Consider the following 13132-nt stretch of genomic DNA (forward strand, 5'->3'; position numbering starts at 1 on the left):
GAGAATCTTGTTTCTCATGGTCTGAGAGTCCTTTAGGTGCCTTTTGGCAAACTCCAAGCGGGCTGTCATGTGCCTTTTACTAAGGAGTGGCTTCCATCTGGCCACTCTACCATAAAGGCCTAATTGGTGGAGTGTGGCATAGATGGTTGTCCTTCTGAAAAGTTCTCCACAGAGGACCTCTAGAGCGCTGTCAGAGTGACCATCGGTTTCTTGGTCACATCCCTGACCAAGGTCCTTCTCTCCCGATTTCTCAGTTTGCTGGTCGGCCAGCTCTAGGAAGAGTCTTTGTGGTTCTAAACTTCTATTTAAGAATGATGGAGGCCACCGTGTTCTTGAGGACCTTCAATGCTGCAGAAATGTTTTGGTACACTTCCACAGATCTGTGCCTTGACACAATCCTGTCTCGGAGCTCTACGGCTTGGTTTTTGCTCTGACATGCACAGTCATCTGTGGGACCTTATATAGACAGGTGTGTACTTTTCCAAATCATGTCCAATCAATTGAATTTACCACAGGTAGACTCCAATGAAGTTGAAGAAAGATCTCAAGGATGATCAATGGAAACAGGATGCACCGGAGCTCAATTTTGTGTCTAATAGCAAAGGGTCTGAATGCGTATGTAAATATGGTATCCGTTTATTTTTTATTAATTAGCAAACTTTTTTCTTTTTTTTTTTTTACTTTTCGTTTCGTCATTATGGGGAATTGTGTTTAGATTGTGCTATTGCCATACCAAGCAGTGATAGTCAGTCAAGATGCTCTCAAATGGTACAGCTAAGGATTTGAGGGCCCTTGCCAAATAGTTAACCTCCTGAGGGGGAAGAGACGCCGTTGCACCTTCTTCACGACTGTGCAGTTGTATGGACCTTTTTAAAGGTTAGTGACTTGGACACAAGAACTTGAAGCGCTCCACCTGCTCAACTGCAGCCTCCCCCGTAGTACACGATCAGCTCCTTGGTCTTACTGGCGTTGAGAGGTTGTTGTTCTAGCCCCACACTGCCAGGTCACTGAGACGACAGGGAGGTGGTCATCGACGCCAGTGATCAGGCCTACCACCATTGTGTCGTCACAGTGATGACGTCATGGGTGAACAGGGAGTACTAAGCACACGCCCCTGTGTTGAGGGTCAGGAGGTGATGTTGCCTAAATTCACCACCTGGGGTCGGCCCGTCAGGAAGTCCAGGATCCAGTTGCAGAGGGAGATGTTCAGTCCCAGGGTCCTCAGCTTGGTGACAAGCTTGGAGGGGACAATTGTGCTGAACACTGAGCTGTAGTCAATGAAACGCATTCCCACATAGGCATTCCTCTTATCTAGGTGGATGAGGGTAGTGTGGAGCGCAATTGAGATTGCATCGTCTATGGATTTGTTGGGGCGGTATGCAAATTAGAGTTGGTCTAGGGTGATGGAGTTGATGTGCGGCATAACCAGCCACTCAAAGCACTTCATGATTACAGATGTTAGTGCTACGGGGCAAGAGTCATTGTAGCATGAAGCCTTAAGAGTTCATAGGAACAGGAATGATGATGGTCATCTTAAAACATGTTGGGATTACAGACTGGGACAAGGAGAAGTTGAAAATTACCATGAATATACCTGCCAGCTGTTCCGCTCTGAGAACGCGCCCTGGAATACCCATCTGGCCCCCCGACTCTGCGGGTATTGACCTGATTGAAGACTTTTAGTACGTCGGCCTCGGAGAGCAAGATCACCCAATCTTCTGGGTTAGTGGCGGCCCTCACACCCGGCACAATGTTGTTACTGTCAAAGCGTGCATAAAAGGTATTGAGTTTGTCTAGTAGAAAGGCATCGGTTGGGCAGATCACGTCTGGGTCTTCCTTTTTAACCGATAATGGGCTGTAGCACCTGACAAAAGGTGGCAGGTGTCAGAGCCTGTGTAATAGGATTCCACCGTATTCCTATACTGTCCTTCTTGTTAGATGACTCTGGAGGTCATAGTGGGACTTCTTGTATTTGTTCCTGACCTCAGCCGTAGCATCAGGGTTGTCTGCGATTGCCCTGTGTGCGGTAGACCTACCCTTTAGTTTAACGCCAACCTCAGTCTTAATCCAGGACTTTTGAGTGGGGAAGCAGCAAACCTTAACTGTGGGGACGTCGTCGATGCATTTCCTAATGAAGCCGGTGACAGAGGTGGTTAGCTCGATGTTATCGACGGAGTCCAACGCCAGCAAAGCAGTCCTGGAGACTATTTCTCAACTGAGCGAGTCATGGGTGATTCCTGTTTGAGCTACTTCTTGTAAACAGGAAGCAGGAGTACGGAGTCATGATCTGATTTGCTTGTGGGTAGAATAACAGTAGTCTTTATTGCCCCTAGTGGCGAGGGAGACGTGTTGATGGAAGTTAGGCATCACGTTTCTTAATGACACAGAATTTAATTAGGTGGCAACCAGAAAAGAAGCCTTAATGTATGTTTTCCTGCTTGGTTATAACATTGTACAACTTGTTAAGTGCCAGCTTGTTATTTTTCTTGTCCTGAGGTAGAATGCATACAACAGTCACAATAACAGCTGAAAACTCCCTCGGGAGGTTAAAGTGTTGGAATATCTGATGGCATTTAACCAAGACGGGTGAACAATGGGTCGACACTAACAAGTTGATGAAGAGGCAAACCCACCCCTCCCCTCGTTTTCCTCGACTCCACGGTCCTATCGTTACGGTGAATGACGAATCCATCGAGTTGGACAGCCATGAGGGGGTGATCTTGTCCGAGACCAATGTTTCAGAAAAACAGAGAATATTGCAGTTGAGTGTCTCTCTGGTAGCAAATCTGCAATCGGAAGTCATCCATCTTATCATCATCATCATCAAGTGGCCAGTAGAATGGAGGGAAGAGGTGACCGGTTCTCCTGTCGCCTTAATCTGAATTGAGTTAAGCAACTGCCAATCTGACGTTCAAAAGTTCTTGTCAGTTGTAAGAAATGATAGCTGATAATTTCTCTAAATGTAAGGTAAAAATAAACAACAAAAGATACACAAAGTTGGGTCAGCGCTTGCAAAACGGCCACCATCCAGTACGGTGCCATTTCTGTATTTTTTAAACACAGAACACAGCTACCACTATTAGTAACGGAGAAAATTGACAGTAGCAACTGCAACAACTGCTCGGTGAAAGGCACAACTGGAAGAGCTCTTCCACAAAGAAAGAGGGAAAGAAGGAAAACCTTACAACAACAAAAAAGACAACGAGGTGAGGGCAGCGTTACCGAGACCAGCTGTGCGAAGCCTCGTGTTGGGGGACTTCTACAGGGACTACTTCAGAAAAGGATTCATAACCATTGACTTATTCCATATTTTGTTGTGAATTCAAAAAGATTGTGTTTCAGAAAAAACTATACCCCATTATTACAAAGTTCTTTAGGAAATGTATTGAAAAACGAATTTACGTAAGTATTCACACCCGTGTTAGTACTTTGTAGAAGCACCTTTGACAACGCTTACAGCTGTGAGTCTTTCTGGGTAAGTCTTAAATCTTTCCGCACCTGGATTGTGCAACATTTGCACAATCCATTTGCACCATTATTCTTTTTCAGAATTCTTCAAGCTCTGCCATATTGGCTGTTGATCATTTACAGACAACCATTTTTAGGTCTTGCCATAGAATTTCAAGTAGATCAAAGTCAAAACTAACATTGCCACTCAGAAGCATCCACTGTCTTCTTGGTAAACAACTCCAGTGTAGATTTGGCCTTGTGTTCTAGGTTATTGTCCTGCTGAAAGGAATTAATCTCTCTTTTTATTTTTTTTATTTTATTTTTTTTTTATTTCACCTTTATTTAACCAGGTAGGCTAGTTGAGAACAAGTTCTCATTTGCAACTGCGACCTGGCCAAGATAAGGCATAGCAGTGTGAACAGACAACACAGAGTTACACATGGAGTAAACAATTAACAAGTCAATAACACAGTAGAAAAAAGGGGAGTCTATATATACATTGTGTGCAAAAGGCATGAGAAGGTAGGCAAATAATTACAATTATGCAGATTAACACTGGAGTGATAAATGATCAGATGGTTATGTACAGGTAGAGATTGGTGTGCAAAAGAGCAGAAAAATAAAAATAAATAAATAAAAACAGTATGGGGATGAGGTAGGTGAAAATGGGTGGGCTATTTACCAATAGACTATGTACAGCTGCAGCGATCGGTTAGCTGCTCGGATAGCAGATGTTTGAAGTTGGTGAGGGAGATAAAAGTCTCCAACTTCAGCGATTTTTGCAATTCGTTCCAGTCACAGGCAGCAGAGAACTGGAACGAAAGGCGGCCAAATGAGGTGTTGGCTTTAGGGATGATCAGTGAGATACACCTGCTGAAATACTCCCAGAAATACTCCCTTGGCCTCAATGATTATAAGCATACCTATAACATGACGCCGCCACCATATTTTCAAGCATAGTGGACAGTGATAATCAGTAATGTATTGGATTGGATTTGCCCCAAAACATACATTTGTGTCCTGAATAAAAAAAAGTGTTAATTGCTATGGCACATTTTTTTTGCAGTATTTGCCTAGTGCCTTGACGCAAGCAGGATGCATGTTTTGGAATAAAACAAATCTGTACAGGCTTCCTTCTTTCAATTGTCAATTAGGTTAGCATTGTGGAGTAACTACAGTGTTATTGATCCGTCCACAGTTTTATCCTAAACCAGCCAATAAAAAAACTCAAACTGTTTCAAAGTCACCAGCAGCCTCAGCGGTTTTCTTCCTCTCCGGCAACTGAGTTAGGAAGGACACCTGTATCTTTGTAGTGACTAGGTGTATTGATACACCATCCAGAGCATAATGATTAACTTCATCATGCTCAAAGGGATATTCAAAATGATTGCTTTTCAATCTTTTAACCCATCTACCAATAGGTGCCCTTCTTTGCAAGGTATTGGAAAACCTCCCTGGTCTTTGTGGTGGAATCTGTGTTTGAAATTCACTGCTCGACTGAGGGACCTTACAGGTAATTGTATGTGTGGGGTACAGAGATGAGGCAGTCGTTTAAAGAAAATCCTGTTAAAACACTTATTGCACACAGAGTGAGTCCATGCAACTGATGTGATATATTTAGCACATTTTTACACCTGGACTTATTTAGGCTTGCCAAAACAAAGGGGTTGAATCCTTATTGACTGAAGGCATTTCAGCTGTTCATTTTTTATTAACAAAAAAAAAAATCTAATAAATAAACATAATTTCACTGACATTAAAGGGTATTATGTCTAGGCCAGAGACAAAGAATCTCAATTGAATCCATTTGAAATTCAGGCTGTAACAACAAAAAGAGGAAAAAGTCAATGGGTGGAAATACTTTTTGAAGGCACTGTACGTGCTCTACTGAGCACTGCTGAAATTAATTTAGCCATTTAGTTCAGCACAGTCATCCTGGGGTGGAGAATGAAAATGAGAAAGAGAGGAGAGAGAAGAAATAGGAGGGCGCCCCGCTGTGCGTATGTACCGGCGCTTATTTTAATATTGATTTAACACGAGGGTTTTAACAGGTTTCGAATGCACTGCTAGAGCCAAGTGGCTGCTCAGCCTCACACTGTCGCTGGGCAGACCACAAACACCCTAAGACATGAGCATGCTGGTTTGTTTGAAACACAGGCCTATGTGCCTATGGCACCAGAAACGGAAGTTGGTTCGTACACATCTATGAAACATCACAGACCCTTTTTTGGTTACTACATGATTCTGTGTGTTATTAATCTTGATGTCTTTACTGGTAAAAATAAAGAAAAACCCTGGAATGAGTAGGTGTGTCCAAACTTTTGAATGGTACTGTATATGTATTTGATGTGTGTGTGTGTGGTCTGCCAGGTGGCATGTTTCACTCGTGAACTAGATCATCCCATCGAACACAATCTGTTGTGTTTGTCAATTTGTTTTGAAGAATGGTCAGGAGGTGTGTTGCATTAGTTGAACAAAAAAAGGCAAACATTTTAAATGGAAAAACACATTTCTTAAGAGTCATTCTGGGGTGTATTCAGCAAGGTGAAACAATTTTAGGAACATTTCAAACATAAATGTAATGAAATTAACTATTTCGCGTTACTAACCAGAACCCCTATTCTACACTAAAAGGCCTACCGTTCTTCCTCAACGTATTGTAACGTTGCACTCTTAAAACAGGCACCTCAAAATACACATTTCTTCTTACTGAATGCAGCAAAGGTTGCACAAGCATTGGTAGGATGGGCCTGCAAGCAGCAAGGTGGGTGCGGACAGTTCTCTCAGCTAATTTAACAAGCACGACCATCACTGCAAGCAGCAAGGTGGGTGCGGACAGTTCTCTCGGCTAATTTAACAAGCACGACCATCACTGCAAGCAGCAAGGTGGGTGCGGACAGTTCTCTCGGCTAATTTAACAAGCACGACCATCACTGCAAGCAGCAAGGTCGGTGCGGACAGTTCTCTCTGCTAATTTAACAAGCACGACCATCACTGCAAGCAGCAAGGTGGGTGCGGACAGTTCTCTCGGCTAATTTAACAAGCACGACCATCACTGCAAGCAGCAAGGTGGGTGTGGACAGTTCTCTCAGCTAATTTAACGACCATCCCTGACACCACCGCTTGCATACCGCTCTTGCAACGATAGCTTTTCAGAGTGGAAGACCAAAGTGCACATTTTAAAACTCAAGGCTTTCCTGAATGTAATTGTCTTTCAAAGACTTGCTGGAAACCACTGCAAAGCCTACATTTAAGTTAGCAATTTGACACCGTAAGGATTACACATTTCGCCAACTTCACCATTGAGGGTACAGTGGGGAGAACAAGTATTTGATACACTGCCGATTTTGCAAGTTTTTCTACTTACAAAGCATGTAGAGGTCTATAATGTTTATCATAGGTACACTTCAACTGTGCGAGACAGAATCCAGAAAATCACATTGTATGATTTTTAAGTAATTAATTTCCATTTTATTGCATGACATAAGTATTTGATCACCTACCAACCAGTAAGAATTCCAGCTCTCACAGACCTGTTAGTTTTTCTTTAAGAAGCCCTCCTGTTCTCCACTCATTACTTGTATTAACTGCACCTGTTTGAACTCGTTACATGTATAAAAGACACCTGTCCACACACTCAAACAGACTCCAACCTCTCCACAATGGCCAAGACCAGAGAGCTGTGTAAGGACATCAGGGCTAAAAATTGTAGACCTGCACAAGGCTGGGATGGGCTACAGGACAATAGGCAAGCAGCTTGGTGAGAAGACAACAACTGTTGGCGCAATTATTAGAAAATGGAAGAAGTTCAAGATGATGGTCAATCACGCTCGTTCTGGGGCTCCATGCAAGATCTCACCTCATGGGGCATCAATGATCATGAGGAAGGTGAGGGATCAGCCCAGAACTACACGGCAGGACCTGGTCAAGGACCTGAAGAGAGCTGGGACCACAGTCTCAAAGAAAACCATTAGTAACACACTACGCCATCATGGATTAAAATCCTGCAGCGCATGCAAGGTCCCCCTGCTCAAGCCAGCGAATGTCCAGGCCCATCTGAAGTTTGCCAATGACCATCTGGATGATCCAGAGGAGGAATGGGAGAAGGTGATGTGGTCTGATGAGACAAAAAGGAGCTTTTTGGTCTAAACTCCACTCGCCGTGTTTGGAGGAAGAAGAAGGATGAGTACAACCCCAAGAACACCATCCAAACCGTGAAGCATGGAGGTGGAAACATCACTCTTTGGGGTTGCTTTTCTGCAAAGGGGACAGGACGACTGCACCATATTGAGGGGAGGATGGATGGGGCCATGTATCACGAGCTCTTGGCCAACAACCTCCTTCCCTCAGTAAGAACATTGAAGATGGGTCGTGGCTGGGTGTTCCAGCATGACAACGACCCAAAACACACAGCCAGGGCAACTAAGGAGTGGCTCCGTAAGAAGCATCTCAAGGTCCTGGAGTGGCCTAGCCAGTCTCCAGACATGAACCCAATAGGAAATCTTTGGAGGGAGCTGAAAGTCCGTATTTCCCAGCGACAGCCCCGAAACCTGAAGGATCTGGAGATGGTCTGTATGAAGGAGTGGGCCAAAATCCCTGCTGCAATGTGTGCAAACCTGGTCAAGAACTACAGGAAACGTATGATCTCTGTAATTGCAAAGAAAGGTTTCTGTACCAAATATTAAGTGCTGCTTTTCTGATGTATCAAATACTTATGTCATGCAATAAAATGCAAATTAATTACTTAAAAATCATACAATGGGATTTTCTGGATTTTTAGATTCCGTCTCTCACAGTTGAAGTGTACCTATGATAAAAATTACAGACCTCTACATGCTTTGTAAGTAGGAAAACCTGCAAAATCGGCAATGTATCAAATACTTGTTCTGCCCACTGTAGCTACCAAGCAATTTGTCAGAATATGCCTACTCATTTCTTTGCCTCACAGATAATTTCCATGTAAAAGGACACATGAACATGTGAAGTTCATTGAAGCATGTCAAATAAAAGCTAAGAGTCTATGCGTTTTAGAAATTAAGGCACATTCATTTTTCAACAGTTATCCATACAAAATAAATTTGAATAAGCAAATGCTTTGATTTCTGGTTAAAATTATGGAAAAGAACATCTCCCACAAAATGTCTAAAGGTTTTAGAAATATATCAAAACAATAATAAAGTAAAGAATCCTGCCAACTATCAACAATTCTTCTGCCTTTTGTAAGTTTAAGAAACATTGCCTTGTGTCTTGACATTCAGTTACCAAAAACCCACATATCTTTAAGATATTTTCTAATTTCTCTACCTCATGAAATGAGAATAATGAATGTTCACAGAAGTAACAAGGTAGACCCAACAATTAGTGTTATTACTGATATAAATTTAGTTTTTTTTTTAAATAACTGAATTTCAGCAATTGAATTGGCTACAATGGGAAATCATAGTCACAAACCAGCACTGGTGTCTAGAGAAGTGGGTATACTCTAAATTGACCCCCCCCCAGAAAATCCACAACGACCCACTCGGCGAAGGAAAGGCACCATGTGAAAATGATGAGAAACAGTGACATACACTCTGAATGACCTGAAAATCCAATATTGGTCTTTCAGTCAGGACAACTATGGAAACAGAGAAATGAGGCTGTCAACGGAGTCAGACATTTTTGGCAGATTTTTCCCTTTTTATTCCGATTTATGCTCTCAAAGTCGCTTTTTAATAGCAAAACAAAATTGGATGTTCTAAGTTCATAATGCATAAACCACATCAGGAGAACACTTGAGGTCTGGGAAAACTCTAACACACTTTGATTTTCTGGTGTAGTTACCCTTTAATTCAAGTGCACAGGCACCTACCACTGTTTTTTGGTTAGCAGTGTTTCAATAGTGCACATGAGATGGAGTTTGCAAAACAAATGGCCACTGGCCTGATGCAAATAATCATGATATCATTCTACCAGGTAGGCATAGTTGACTTTGTAGCTAGTTAACATTTAATTAACCTGTTAGAGCTCTAGGGGCGCTATTTCATTTTTGGATAAAAAACGTTCCCGTTTTAAGCGCGATATTTTGTCACGAAAAGATGCTCGACTATGCATATTCTTGACAGTTTTGGAAAGAAAACACTCTGAAGTTTCAGAATCTGCAAAGATTTTGTCTGTAAGTGCCCCAGAACTCATTCTACAGGCGAAACCAAGATGATGCATCACCCAGGAATTAGCAGAATTTCTGAAGCTCTGTTTTCCATTCTCTCCTTATATGGCTGTGATTGCGCAACGAATGAGCCTACACTTTCTGTCGTTCGCCCAAGGTCTTAGCAGCATTGTGACGTATTTGTAGGCATATCATTGGAAGATTGACCATAAGAGACTACATTTTCCAAGTGTCCGCCTGGTGTCCTGCGTCGAATTCGGTGCGCAATTGCCAGCTGCTTCTACTTTACCATTTGATTCAGGGGAGAAAGCATGTGTCCAAGAACGATGTATCAATGAAGAGATATGTGAAAAACACCTTGATGATTGATTCTAAACAACGTTTGCCATGTTTTCAGTCGATATTATGGAGTTAATTTGGAAAAAAGTTCACGTTTTGAGGACTGAATTTCGGATTTTTTTTGGTAGCCAAATGTGATGTATAAAACGGAGCTATTTCTAATACACAAGGAATCTTTTTGGAAAAACTGAGCATCTGCTATCTAACTGAGAGTATCCTCATTGAAAACATCAGAAGTTCTTCAAAGGTAAATGATTTTATTTGAAGGCTTTTATGTTTTTGTTAATGTTGCGTGCTGGATGCTAACGCTAATGCTAACGCTAATGCTAACGCTAAATGCTAACGCGAAATGCTAACGCTAGCTAGCTACTTTTACACAAATGATTGTTTTCCTATGGTTGAGAAGCATATTTTGAAAATCTGAGAAGACAGTGTTGTTTACAAAAGGCTAAGCTTGAGAGATGGCATATTTATTTCATTTCATTTGCGATTTTCATAAATAGTTAACGTTGTGTTATGCTAATGAGTTTGCTGATAGATTTACACAATCCTGGATACAGGGGTTTTTTCATAGCTAAACGTGACGCAGAAAACGGAGCGATTTGTCCTAAACAAATAATCTTTCAGGAAAAACTGAACATTTGCTATCTGAGAGTCTCCTCATTGAAAACATCTGAAGTTCTTCAAAGGTAAATGATTTTATTTGAATGCTTTTCTGTTTTTTTGTGTAAATGTTGCCAGCTGAATGCTAATGCTAAATGCTACGTTAGCCATCAATACTGTTACACAAATGCTTGTTTTGCAATGGTTGAGAAGCATATTTTGAAAATCTGAGATGACAGTGTTGTTAACAAAAGGCTAAGCTTGAGAGCTAGCATATTTATTTCATTTCATTTGCGATTTTCATGAATAGTTAACGTTGCGTTATGGTAATGAGCTTGAGTCTGTATTCACGATCCCGGATCCGGGATGGGGAGATCAGAAAGGTTAAGAAGGTTTTTGGGAAAGCCTTTCCAGAAGACGAAGACGGTTAGGCCTATCGTTAGCATAGCCTCATTATATGTTTTCTGTTCCTTAATGTAATTGTATGAGGCATATCTTACCTTGCTTCAAAGTAGCCTATCGCCAAAATGACCTGAACCCAATAGAAAATCTTTGGAGGGAGCTGAAAGTCTGTATTGCCCAGCGACAGCCCCGAAACCTGAAGGATCTGGAGAAGGTCTGTATGGAGGAGTGGGCCAAAATCCCTGCTGCAGTGTGTGCAAACCTGGTCAAGAACTACAGGAAACGTATGATCTCTGTAATTGCAAACAAAGGTTTCTGTTCTGCTTTTCTGATGTATCAAATACTTATGTCATGCAATAAAATGCAAATTAATTACTTAAAAATCATACAATGTGATTTTCTGGATTTTTGTTTTAGGTACAGTTGAAGTACCTGTGATAAAAATTACAGACCTCTACATACTTTGTAAGTAGGAAAACCTGCACAATCGGCAGTGTATCAAATACTTGTTCTCCCCACTGTATTTAGGATACATCACCATGAAGAGAATGACATTCATATCCCCAATTATGCATTTCTCTGTAGTAGAGACCAGGGACCCATGATGAAATTCTGTTTCTGGGTGTAAATCCACTTCACTTACTGTAGTTCAATAAGAGAAATCTATTTTTTTTCCCCAAAGTCAATGTGTCATGTCATAGCTCGCACCCCATTCTTTCTGCAGACATCATTGACTTGTATAATTTGTTAAACTTTGACATCAATGGCTTTTGTTTGGCATACATTTTAAGTGAAAAATCAGAGTCAATGCAATTCCATTACCGTGGAATTGCCCTCTGTTTATGGGGAGCCTAGTCAGAATTTGCACTGTAAGTGCCAAGACACAGGAATATGGGTTATGAAGGTGGTATGAAGTGCTTACATATTAGGTAGCCTTCAAACAGTGAAAATAGTGATATTGAATAATGCTCCTTGATGTTTTGCTCTCCTTTCAGCTTGGCAAAACATCTAGCTAAAAACCAACACTTCAACTATGTAGCCCAATTGCTGTGTTTTAATGTGCAAGGTCTCCAAAACAAATATTAAAAGTATTACAAGTGGGGTGGTGAGACCCATCCTTTGAGGGAGGCTTGACTTTTTTGGCAACACTCATCTTCGCTAGGTTCTTAGTAAGCACTACAGGACCACGACATGTATCAGACTGATGGAGATTAATTGAGCCATTCTATGTCCTATATTCAAGGACCCGCTCATTCTTTCACATGACTTATAAAAAGCTTCAGGGTCAGTTTCCCAAACACAGATTAAGCCTAGTCTCAATTGAAACAACTTTTTAGTCCAGGTCTAGGCTTAATCTAAATCCAATAAAACTCCTACCCGTCTACAGCATTTGGTCTCAATCTTCATTCACTTAACAACATGATGCACATAGATTCTCATAACATTTTCCTGTTCTTGGCTCACAATTAAATGAGACATCATATGATAGCAACTGGATTCCTTGCTTGTCAATGGAAGGACCTGCAAGCAGTGTTGGCTTTAAAGTCACACCAAGAGTTATGCATAGTTATTGAGGAAAGATAACAACAACACTGGGCTCACCTCATGTCATACCAATAGCCATAGAAAATGTGTGGTTCTCCAATTTAGGTCCTGGAGACCTAACGTTACTGGGTGATCAGGGATCACCTGACCTGATTCAAATAGTCATCCAAACATGCATCTTCAGTCTGGGAGATAATTTGTCAAGTCAGGTGTGTTACTGAAAGGCTGAATACTGTACACCGAATATAGTGGACTAGCGTTTGAGACCTCTGGTTTAAAACGTCCAGGCTCTGTGATCTGCTTATGTCAAAACCCATTTTGTACAGTTAAAGAGTGGGCATTGGGGTTGGACGTATGTTGTTCAAAGCTCTGTAAACACACACACAAAATAAGTTTTTGACCGCATCATTAGTTGATAGTCATAACCATGCCAAACACTGACATTGATTGCCTCTTCTTGCGTGAGTAGCCTTACCATAGCGTTAAAGTCTCATATTAAAACTGAAATTAAGTTGAATTTAAGCAGTATGAGGCCATATATTAGCATCGAAATAATAACAGAAACCGAGCGCTCTACACTACGGTGACATGAGTGGCCACACGGAAATCTTGAGGGTGGCTGGTTCTCGCTGCGCAAGAAACAAA

The 13132-nt window shown here is 41.5% G+C and overlaps 1 protein-coding gene and 1 long non-coding RNA gene across 3 annotated transcripts in view; one reads left to right on the forward strand and one right to left on the reverse strand.

Annotated features, from left to right (window-relative positions):
* Window positions 1–13132, reverse strand: part of LOC110535292 (histone-lysine N-methyltransferase 2C) — a 232245-nt gene that overhangs the window by 218154 nt on the left and 959 nt on the right. The window lies entirely within an intron of this gene.
* The window catches only part of LOC149979498 (uncharacterized), an 87933-nt gene continuing 84846 nt past the window's right edge, over window positions 10046–13132 (forward strand). Inside the window, exons 1-2 of the long non-coding RNA XR_016484377.1 lie at window positions 10046–10184; window positions 10565–10626. This is a non-coding gene — a long non-coding RNA (uncharacterized LOC149979498). The remainder of the gene's footprint in view (window positions 10185–10564; window positions 10627–13132) is intronic.

The sequence above is a fragment of the Oncorhynchus mykiss genome, chromosome 11 (genome assembly GCF_057628025.1).
Source record: "Oncorhynchus mykiss isolate SJ-2025 chromosome 11, ASM5762802v1, whole genome shotgun sequence".
NCBI classification, from domain to species: domain Eukaryota; kingdom Metazoa; phylum Chordata; class Actinopteri; order Salmoniformes; family Salmonidae; genus Oncorhynchus; species Oncorhynchus mykiss.